We start from the raw sequence: 9,634 nt of genomic DNA, 5'->3' as shown, positions 1-9,634 counted from the left end.
TCCCAGGGCCCCAGGGACGGAAGAGCCAGTGGTTCCTGCCCTTAGCAGCCCAGGAGCAGTTGGTCCCAGATGACTGTCCTCTCTGCAGAGGGCCTGGAGTAGGCTGGAGGGGCTTCAGAGGGAAGCCTGGCTGTTCATCAATTTAGTTATCCTCAGTTGACTGGTGTTAGGAAGGTGCAGGGACAGTAGACTATTGTGCAGCTTGTGTGGTAACAGGACACAGAGCCTGTACCTGCTCTGCCCTGAGCCCGTGGGCATGGGCAGTAGGCATGTGATGCCCACCAAGGCACAGGTGGCTGATTCACTGCACTTGATTCTGAGGGGCCAGGAGACCTGGTTCAGGTTTGACTGTTTATTTCCTTTTACAGTTCTTGTCCCTGTGCATGTTTCTGTTGAATAAAGTTGTGAGTGCTTCCATGGAGGCTCTGTGTAGTCTTCCTCCGTGGGTCCTGATGGATTAGCCTCCTCTCTTTCCTGCATGACCAGCCTCACAGGCTTGAAGTCCCAGAATGCTGGAGGCAGGAGATGCTGGGTTCTGATGTGTTTTTTGGGTCATATGTGGAGTTTGTGTCTAAAGGGTTTATCCATCATTTTCTTCATAACATGTATGAAGTGCCCAGGGACTTAAAATAAGACCTGTGTTGAAGAGTCGTGTGTCATCTGACAGACATGCACAACATGTATGTGGCCCTAGAAGTTAGAAAGAACCTGTAGGTCAATCCATATGTCAGACGTGTTAGTCTCTGAAACAGATGGTCACACGTCTGCACTTAGTGCTCTGCATAGAGGGAAGGAAATAGTAGGGTGCCTATGTAACTGTCAGACATTGTTAAATGACCAGTTTCCCTCCTGTGAGTGACCCATCTAGAGGTATCTACGGTTTCCCGAGTATCTGGCTAGTATTGCCTTCTGGTGATTTAAAGGTAGGCTGTGTTTGATACAGACAGAAGGGTCCCAGCCCATGGGCCATCTTGCTGATCAGTCAACTGCACGGTAGGATCAGCTTATGGATAGATTCTTTTTTTTTTTAAAGACACATTCTTTCTGTGGAGCTCAGCTGTCCTCAAAGCCATGATCCTCCTGCCTCAGCCTCCTGAGAGCTGGGCTTACAAGTGACAAGCACACCTCAAACATTGTCTTTTTACCTAACTTTGAGGCCCATCTTTCTTGTGTGTCTTCCAGAAATGCCTGTTTGAAATCACCTAGGGCTCTGAGGCTCATTACTGGAGAGACAGCCCTACACTGCTGTGTACAGCACACTGGCAAGGCAGCCCTGGCATTCTGCCCCCTTCAGTCTTAGCCTGTGGTCCATGAACACCTGGCTTTCCTCCCTGGCTCTCTGCTGGTCCCATTGTGTCCCTGTTTTGTTCCTCCTGGTCAGGCAGTCCATCCCAGAAAAGTCTTTAAATTTGATTTTATTATTGTATGTTTGAGTATGTGTATGCACACAGGTCACAATGTGCATATGGAGGTCAGGGGACAACTTTAAGGAATCTGCTCTTTTCTTCCACCGTGGGTATTGGGAATAGAATTCTGATCATCATCCTTGGGCAGCAAGCGCTTTTACCTCTGAGCAATCTCAATGGCTGGTAAGTGTGTGTGTGTGTGTGTGTGTGTGTGTGTGTGTGTTTGTGTGTGTGTAATGTGTGCAAAGAGTAGGCCATCAAGTGCCCTTCATCACTCCACCTATCCCTGAGGCATGGTGTGTTCCACCCTCTCCCTCAGAGCTGGGGTTACTAGTGGGCGCTGGACATCTGACTTGTTATGTGGGTGCTGGGATGCAATCTCTGGTCCTTATGATTACAAAGTAAGTGTTAAGCCTTTTTTAAATTTTTATTTTATGTGTATGCGTGTAATGCCTTCATATATGTAAGTTCACCCATGTCATGAAATGCCCATGGAGGTCGGAAGAAAGCATCAGGTCCCCTGGAACTGGAAGTATGAACTGTTATTTAGCCTGCCATGTGGGTGCTGGGATTCAAACCCAGGTCTTCTGCAAGAGCAGCCAGTGCTCTTAACCACTGAACCATCTCTCCAGCCCATTAGTGAAAGTCTTAACTGATGAGCCATCTCTTCAGCCCCCAAACTTTTAAGAAGTTTTTTTTTTTTATTGCATTTATTATGTGTGGGTAGGTGTGTGCATGGTGTGAGTGCCACAGCATGTATATGGAAGTCAGAGGACAACTTGCAGGAGTCAGTTCTCTACCATGGGATTGAACTCAGGTTGTCAGGCTTAGCAGTAAGCACCTTTACCCACTGAGCCATCTTGCTGGCGCTCCCAGACTTTTTTACATGATCCCACCACATCTGGGAGGGAGGGGGCACATGTGGAGAGGCAACCCCAGGAGACCCCCAGCTCTGTTGGATAAGCCTGCTCTGACCCCTCAGCCCTTCCCATATAAAAATAAGGGAGAAAGCCGGGCATGGCCACACATGCCTTTAATCCCAGCACTCAGGAGACAGAGGTAGGCAGATCTCTGGGAGTTCAAGGCCAGTCTGGTCTATACAGTGAGCTCCAGGCCAGCTGGGGCTACAGGGAGACCCTGTCTCAAAAAAAAGACCAAATAATAAATCAAATAAATAAATAAATAAAAAATAATAATAAATAAATAAATAAATAAATAAAAAGAGAAAATACCAGCCCAGAGGTGACAGTAAACACTGAAACAGTCACATACACCCCCAGACACCAAACCGGCCTCTGACACGGCAACTGCACTCCTTGGAATAAACTCCAGGAGAATTCCATATAGATACACACATGTTCTCAGCACATGACAGAGCAGATGAACAGTGGGGATCCACACGTGGGAATATGACTCAGTGGTAGACAAAAGCAGCATGGTGCATGCCTAGGGCATGGATGGACCTCAGTTACATGGCTACGTGAGAGGCCGGTCAAAAGGGCACACTGTGTGTTCCATTTGTATAAGATACAAAGACTACACAGCAAGTGAGTGACCTGTGGCTGGGAAGTGGGTGGTGGTGACAGTTGATGGACATGGGAGTCCTTCTAGAGTGGTAGAAATGTCACCAAATTAGGGGGGATTGGGTGAATGGCTGCACAATCTATGAACACAGTAAATGTAATTTTTCACATCAGATAATACTGTGTGTCTACCTCAGCTTAACCAGAGACAGCAATTCTAGGGCATTGGCCCACAGCAGGACTCATCACCCTCTCCTCAGGGCACCCGTGTGGAAATCCCAGCCAGACACATATCTTAAAGCAGCTGCAGCCAGGCCCATCATGGGTGAAAATGCCTCTGTGTTCCCACAGTCCAGTGACTCCCACATTCGAAGCTTCTCCACCAATGGCTATACTTGTTTGCATTCACAGCCTGCCATGTTCCTGAGGAAGGGCATTCCAAACAGCATTAAAAATTATTTGCTGCCAGCCGGGTGTGGTGGTGCACGCCGTTAATCCCAGCACTCGGGAGGCAGAGGCAGGTGGATCTCTGTGAGTTCAAGGCTAGCCTGGTCTACATAGTGAGTTCCAGGACAGCTGGGGCTACAGGGAGACCCTGTCTCAAAAAGACAAAAAAAAAATTATTTGCTGCTGATTTGAAATTTAAATTTAATTGAGTCCTGTATTTTATCAGACAATGCTGCCTGGCCCAGTAGGGCAGACCTGGCATGCATCTATAGGGGACCAGCCCTCTGGGCCTGGACAGAATGAGGTACAGAGAGGCAGGAGATGTGGACAGGTATTGGGGGAGGACACCAGAGCAAGTGGCAGCCTTCCCTCCGTGATTGTCACTGGAGTTGTAAGAGTCAGAACCTGGGCCCTGGCAGCCCCAACAACTGATGCTGGGCCATTTGTCTTCCATAGGCCAATTAAACATAGTGAAAAACAGAAAAATATGTATTCAGTGCAATCACATTGGATACAGGTTGTGTCAGATACTACACTGATAGGAACATATTCTAGTTCTTACACTTGATCCTAGTCCAAAGGCCCAGAAGGGATTCAACGTGATCACATTGGGAAAAGGAACCCAGGGTCGGCCCAAGTCCATCTACAGGGCCCTAATATGAGGCTTAGCTGTCAGTAGAAGGCAAGAGGCACACAGAGCTAAGCAGGCCTGGGCATGGTGTGGTCCTACTACCCCAACTTCTTCAGCTCCAGTCTCTCCTGCAAGATGATATGGCAAGTTGTTAGAACTGTGAAATCTCTTTCTGGGAGATAAGCTCCCGCTCAGACTGGCACCAGACTTCAGTCTGCCCCTTCTCACAGAATGAGATTCCTGGGAAAATTCCAATTTCTTGGGATCCATTGTTTGAACAATGTGAGAGTCAAAGAGAGGGCCCAAATATCTCTAGAATACCTTCATTCCTGGCAGGACCATTACATGGTAGGTCCCATTCCAGAAAGACCTGAGAACCTGCCATGTGCCAGTGCCCTTCCTGCTCATACCCCACCACCCACCCACACAGAGGCAAGCATTTAAGGCCATGACTCCTGCCCCCAGTCCTTGCCAGTTGCTGCCTGTTTTGTGACTCCCTGCTCTCCCAATGTTCCATGCCATTAGGGGGTTAGTGGGCACCACATTTCTGACTACAACCATGTCTAGGACACCTCCAGCCCCTGCTGTCCTCAGACCCCAGGCCTGGACACCCTGACCCAGAGGGGCCAGTGTCAGCCAGAGGCCCTTCCTGGGGTATGGGGCATCTCGGGGTGGAGGAGTTCTGATTTCTGGGACGGTGCCTTGACTCTGATGTCCAGCCCCAGGACACTTGGTGGAAAAACTAATTCCAGATCCTAACTCTTCAAAATGAGGTGACCCATGAGGGGAGTTGGAGTCTGCACTCAAACCAAGCCCAGGATCATGATCACAGCTGAAATGAGAGAAGCCGAAAGGGGGGAATCGCCGAGCCTAGGTAGGTGTCCAGACAAGGCACATTCTGCAACTTCTTTGCCCTGTTTAAGTCCAACTTCAGAATTTAGCCCTAGGAACTTGTAGGAAATTCAAGTGGGTGGTGACACAGGATACCAAGTGTCTGTGGAAAGCCATCAGAGACCCTAGGACACACACACACACACACAGTCTTTTGCCCCATGCCCGGGTGTAGAGGTCCAGGCCCGTCCACATTCTGTCTCCTCCCAGAAACTGGTGTGGGCTGAGATATCCCTCAACTTAGGACTAAAGGTGGCATCTACAAGGGCCTGGAACCTCATGGATATATGGCTGTGGCCTCTTCTACCTTGGACTGATGGAGCCAAGGAGAGGGAAGAAGGCGTGCTGGTAGAGAACGTGCTGGAAAGGATTGTTGGGAAGGATTCTGGGGATGCCCTATGGAGGGCAGAAGGAGTGCATGTGTGGCCTGTGTTATCTATAGCTGGTCACATTCTTGAGCCTGTTACACAGCAGTAGTCCTTTGGCTATGCACTCTACCATGTTTCTGATTCCAGGCAAAATTTAGCTTTACCCAGAACAAGAACACTGTTCCCCTGTTGTCATGAGGAAAGCCAGCAGAGTGTGCTGCCTGCCACATTCAACACACTGGGTGGAGCCTGCTGGGCCCCAGAGGTAACGAGTGTTTCCTCCTGACACATCCTGGGGTTGGCACGGCCTGGCTAGCCTTCTTCCAACATGTCCCCTGAGTGGCCCCTCACCACTCTGTCGTCTCTTCACTCAGCCAAAGCCAACTACTGACCAGAGGTAGCTCTTGCTGTCCTGGAGGGTTACATGAGTCGTGGTGGCTCCTGTCCCACAGACCACAGGATCCTTAGAGGGTGGAACCAGGATATCACCTTCCTGACTCTCACCATCATGGCTGCCAGACATCACCTGTGGCCCCAGCCTTGTGCCAGCACTTCATGACAATGACTCACTGGACTCCCACAATGTTCCTAGGGAACAGGCTCTGCCACTAGTTGCCCTTCATAGATGAGGAAACTGAGTCCCGGAAAGACACAGCAGCGGAAGCCCAGGCTTCTTTGATCAGCTATATCCAGCTCAGAGCCTGACTCTGGTTAGCATGTGGTCTTGGAAATAGAGTGCAGGAGCCCTGTGAGTCAACTGGGGTGTGCGCCGGAGGTTGTAGAGCTAGTCGGAGTGACATGTGAGCTCTTCTCTGTTGGCTAAGAGAAAATACAAAGGGCAGGTGCATTAAGGTGTCAGTTATGAAAGTTCTTAATACATTATAGAAAAGCTACATGTGGCCAAAAAACTTGGGAGACACTCTGTTCTAGGGGAGCAGTGCCTCTGGGGAGTGAGGACAATGGGGTTATGGGGCAGAGGGAGGTATTCCTGCTAAAACAGCAACCTGAAGCAATGATGGGAAATAATGATACTTAGTGATCTAGATGGGGAGGTGTCTGTTATGCACCACATGAAGAACTGTAAAGTGATGGTGATGGCGATGATCTTGGTGCTAACAGTGGTGGTGGTGGTGGTGGCAATGATGATGGTGATAACAGTTGTGGTGGTGATGATGGTGAGAGACCTGAGTGACTCCATCTTGGATAAAACCTCCATAGGACAGTCCCAGGCCCTGTTCCAAGAAAAACCACAATACTTGGAACAGATAGAGAACAACTGCCCCGCCAGTGGTCAATTAACCAGGGACAGGAAAGTACTAAAAGTCCAGATATCTTTTCAGATTTCCTGAAGCCAGCAGCTTATGGTTTGGCACTGAGCTGCAACCAATCAGATGCTTGCCAGGCTGAAGACCCCCTACTCTCCTACTTGCTGAACTTGCTGAAATAAACCTATAAAAACCTCTGTCTCCCAAAGCAAGGGGTCTCACATCTGAGATCCGCTGAGTCAGTGACAGAACGGGCCCAAGCTTAAGCTTGTAACAGTAAAAGAACCCTTGTGTGTTTGCAGTGGTCGGCTCCTTGGTGGTCTTTGGGGTCTCTCGACCTGGGCACCACAATGGCTGTGGGGATAGTGATGATCATGCTGATAATAGTTCGGTGGTGGTGATGGTAGTGATGGTGATGGTGATAACAGTGGTGGTGGTGACAATGGTAATGATGGCAATAACAGTTGTTATGGTGATAAAGATAGTGATGATGGTTGTAATGGATAGTGATAATGGTGATAATGGTTTGGTGGCGATGATGGTGGTAACTGGTGGTGAAAGCAATGGTGATAATAGTGGTGATAGTGGAGGTAATGGTGGTGATAATGGTGGTGGTGATGATGACAGTGATGGTAATAATGGTTATATGATGGTGATAATGGTTATGGTGAGTATGATGATGATGATGGTGGTGAGGATAGTGATGATGGTTGTGGTGGTGGTAATGGTGATAGTAATGATTATGGTGGTGTGGTAGTGATGATGAAGATGGTGACAGTGATGATCATGGCGGTGATGGTGATGGTAACAGTGGTAATATGTGCTGGATAGCTTTAGTGTCAACTTGACACACCTGGGTTGAGGGAGCCTCAGTTGGGGAATTGCCTCTATTGGACTGGCCTGTGGCCACGTCTGAGGGGCATCTTCTTGATGAGTGATGTGGGAGGGCCCAGCCCACTGTGGGTGGTGCCACCCCTGGGCAGGTGGGCCTGTGTTGCATAAGAAAGCAGGCTGAGCAGGGGCCAGGGAGCAAGCTAGTAAGCAGCGTTCCTCCATGGCCTGTGCTCCAGTTCCTGCTTCCAGGTTCCTGCCCTGAGTTCCTACCTTGGGCTTCCTGATGAACTGTGACCTGGGAGATGTAAGCTGAATAAACCCTTTCCTCCCCAAGTTGGTATTGGTCAGATTATTTTGTCACAGCAATGAAGAACAAACTAGGACATAATGATAGTGGTGGTTATGTTGATACTGATGATGGTGATGATGATGATGGTAAAGATGATAAATCTCTCAGGAAGAGACAGGAGCAAGCACTCACCCCTTAGATTCCAGCTGTCACAGAGACTCCTCCATTGGTTTCAGGGTCCACGTGCCCAACTGCACGTAGGTATGGATGGGCTGATGGTGACCTGCTTGTCTCTCAGGGATCAGGAAGGAGGGTATGGCAATGCTGAGAGGAGAGGAGGTCTCTGTACACTGTTATATGGACACAGGTAGGGTTTGGCCCTAGGGCATGGTGGGGACATGTGGCTTTGATACACTACTTACAAGGGAATTTGGGCTTCTACCCTCACGCCACCTTTGCAGTTCCCAGCACTGTGTGCAACCTCTTCAGATTCAAGAGGTGAGGTTTCTGTGGATCCTGAACTTGGACCTTTTTCCAAAGGTCCCTCAGCCTGTGGGACCAGAAGGCTGTAATGTTGGGACCCTTTTCACCTCTCTGTGCGGCAGGAAGCCCCTGAGGCCTATTCTGTGGGTGCTATACATTTCCCCCTCACCCTTTATTTCAGCTTTCAAGAGAACTGAGGTGTTCTCAGTCAGGAAGTCTCTGAATTCAGTTCACCCTGCTAGCCTCAGAGGGCCCGTCACTGGGATGTCCACTGATTAACTGCCCCTCTCCCCAGCTGGGGACCAGAGCGGGGTTTAATTGGTTTCATTGCTGTTGCCCTCTCTCCAGCTGCGCCTCAGATCTGGGACCAGAACTGGGAAGACTACAGTACAGAGCCGGAAATAAGGGGCATATTCTTGGTACCAGGGGAAGTGCCTCCTGGAAACATGAGGTGACTGCCAGCTGTGCGGTGCTCTGACAGGGTGGATGTTGAAGGAATCGCACTGCAGGTGGTACACCCACAGCCCCCAGGAAGGGTCCCAGCAGCTGGCATTGGTGGGCTTCAAGGGCCCAGCCATCTGGTTCCTGGGGGCTACCCACACTGTCAGTCATCCATGGCAGCCTAGGCCGACCACCCTTCATCTTACACCCTCCTCTTACCTTTCCCAGTGTTTTCTATGACAAATGGCTGCTCTCTGCAGACTACCATGAAGGGGATGAGGAGGCTGGATGGGCCCCTGGTCTCTGAGCATTTAGCGGGTTGGATTCTTAGCCCTCTCTGACAGGTCTGAAGAGCACCTGCATATGGGCTGGATGTATACCTGAAAAGAGACCCCTGGAGCTCCTACCCACAAAGCCTCGTTTTCTACCAAGTGTGGTAATTGCAATAGGAAATGAGCTCTGTCAGAGAAAGTATTTCCAAGCATAATGAAGCCATTTTGAAGCAAAGCTTTGTAAGTTACATTTAGGGAAAGTGCAGGTTGTATGACCACGCTGTAGGATTTAATGAGCCCATTAAGTGACTCACAGGCAGGTGCGTGCTTGTGCACAGACTAATAGATTGGGGGGCTGTGGGCAACAGTTGCCTTTGGATACCTCAGTTCTGTCTGAACACTGGCCCCTCCTCCCAGTCCAGGCTGAAGTGTGCAGCTGAGGATCCCCGGGTGCCCCCACCCTCTTCTGGCTCTGAAAACTGTTCCTTTGTGCCACTTCCCTGCACTCTGTCTGACCCCTGCTGCCTGCCCTTGGGATAACCCAGCATTCCTACTGTCCACAGAGTCTGTCCAGCATCCACATTAGACGGGCATCTGTCCTTCAGGAAAGAGTGTTGCTATGTGGTCCAGGGCTCTACAGCATGTCATGACCAAAAGATAAGGGCCAGGTTGGGGGATACAGCTCAGTGGTAGAATGCTTGCCTAGTATTTGTGAGAACCTGGGTTCAGTCCCAAGTACTGAAAACACACACACACACACACACACACACACACACACACACGC

At 49.8% G+C, this 9,634-nt stretch overlaps 1 non-coding gene across 1 annotated transcript; it reads right to left on the bottom strand.

Annotated features, from left to right (window-relative positions):
* Nucleotides 1-3,776: 3,776 nt before the first annotated feature.
* On the bottom strand, nucleotides 3,777-3,970 carry LOC115071465. Its single transcript, XR_003850553.1, has one exon. It is a non-coding gene; the product is annotated as a U2 spliceosomal RNA (small nuclear RNA).
* Nucleotides 3,971-9,634: the final 5,664 nt, after the last annotated feature.

The sequence above is a fragment of the Nannospalax galili genome, unplaced genomic scaffold (assembly GCF_000622305.1).
Source record: "Nannospalax galili isolate Female #2095 unplaced genomic scaffold, S.galili_v1.0 scaffold679, whole genome shotgun sequence".
Classification (NCBI taxonomy): Eukaryota; Metazoa; Chordata; class Mammalia; order Rodentia; family Spalacidae; genus Nannospalax; species Nannospalax galili.
Note: the sequence above shows the minus strand (reverse complement) of the source record. Positions and strands in the feature narration are given on the sequence as shown.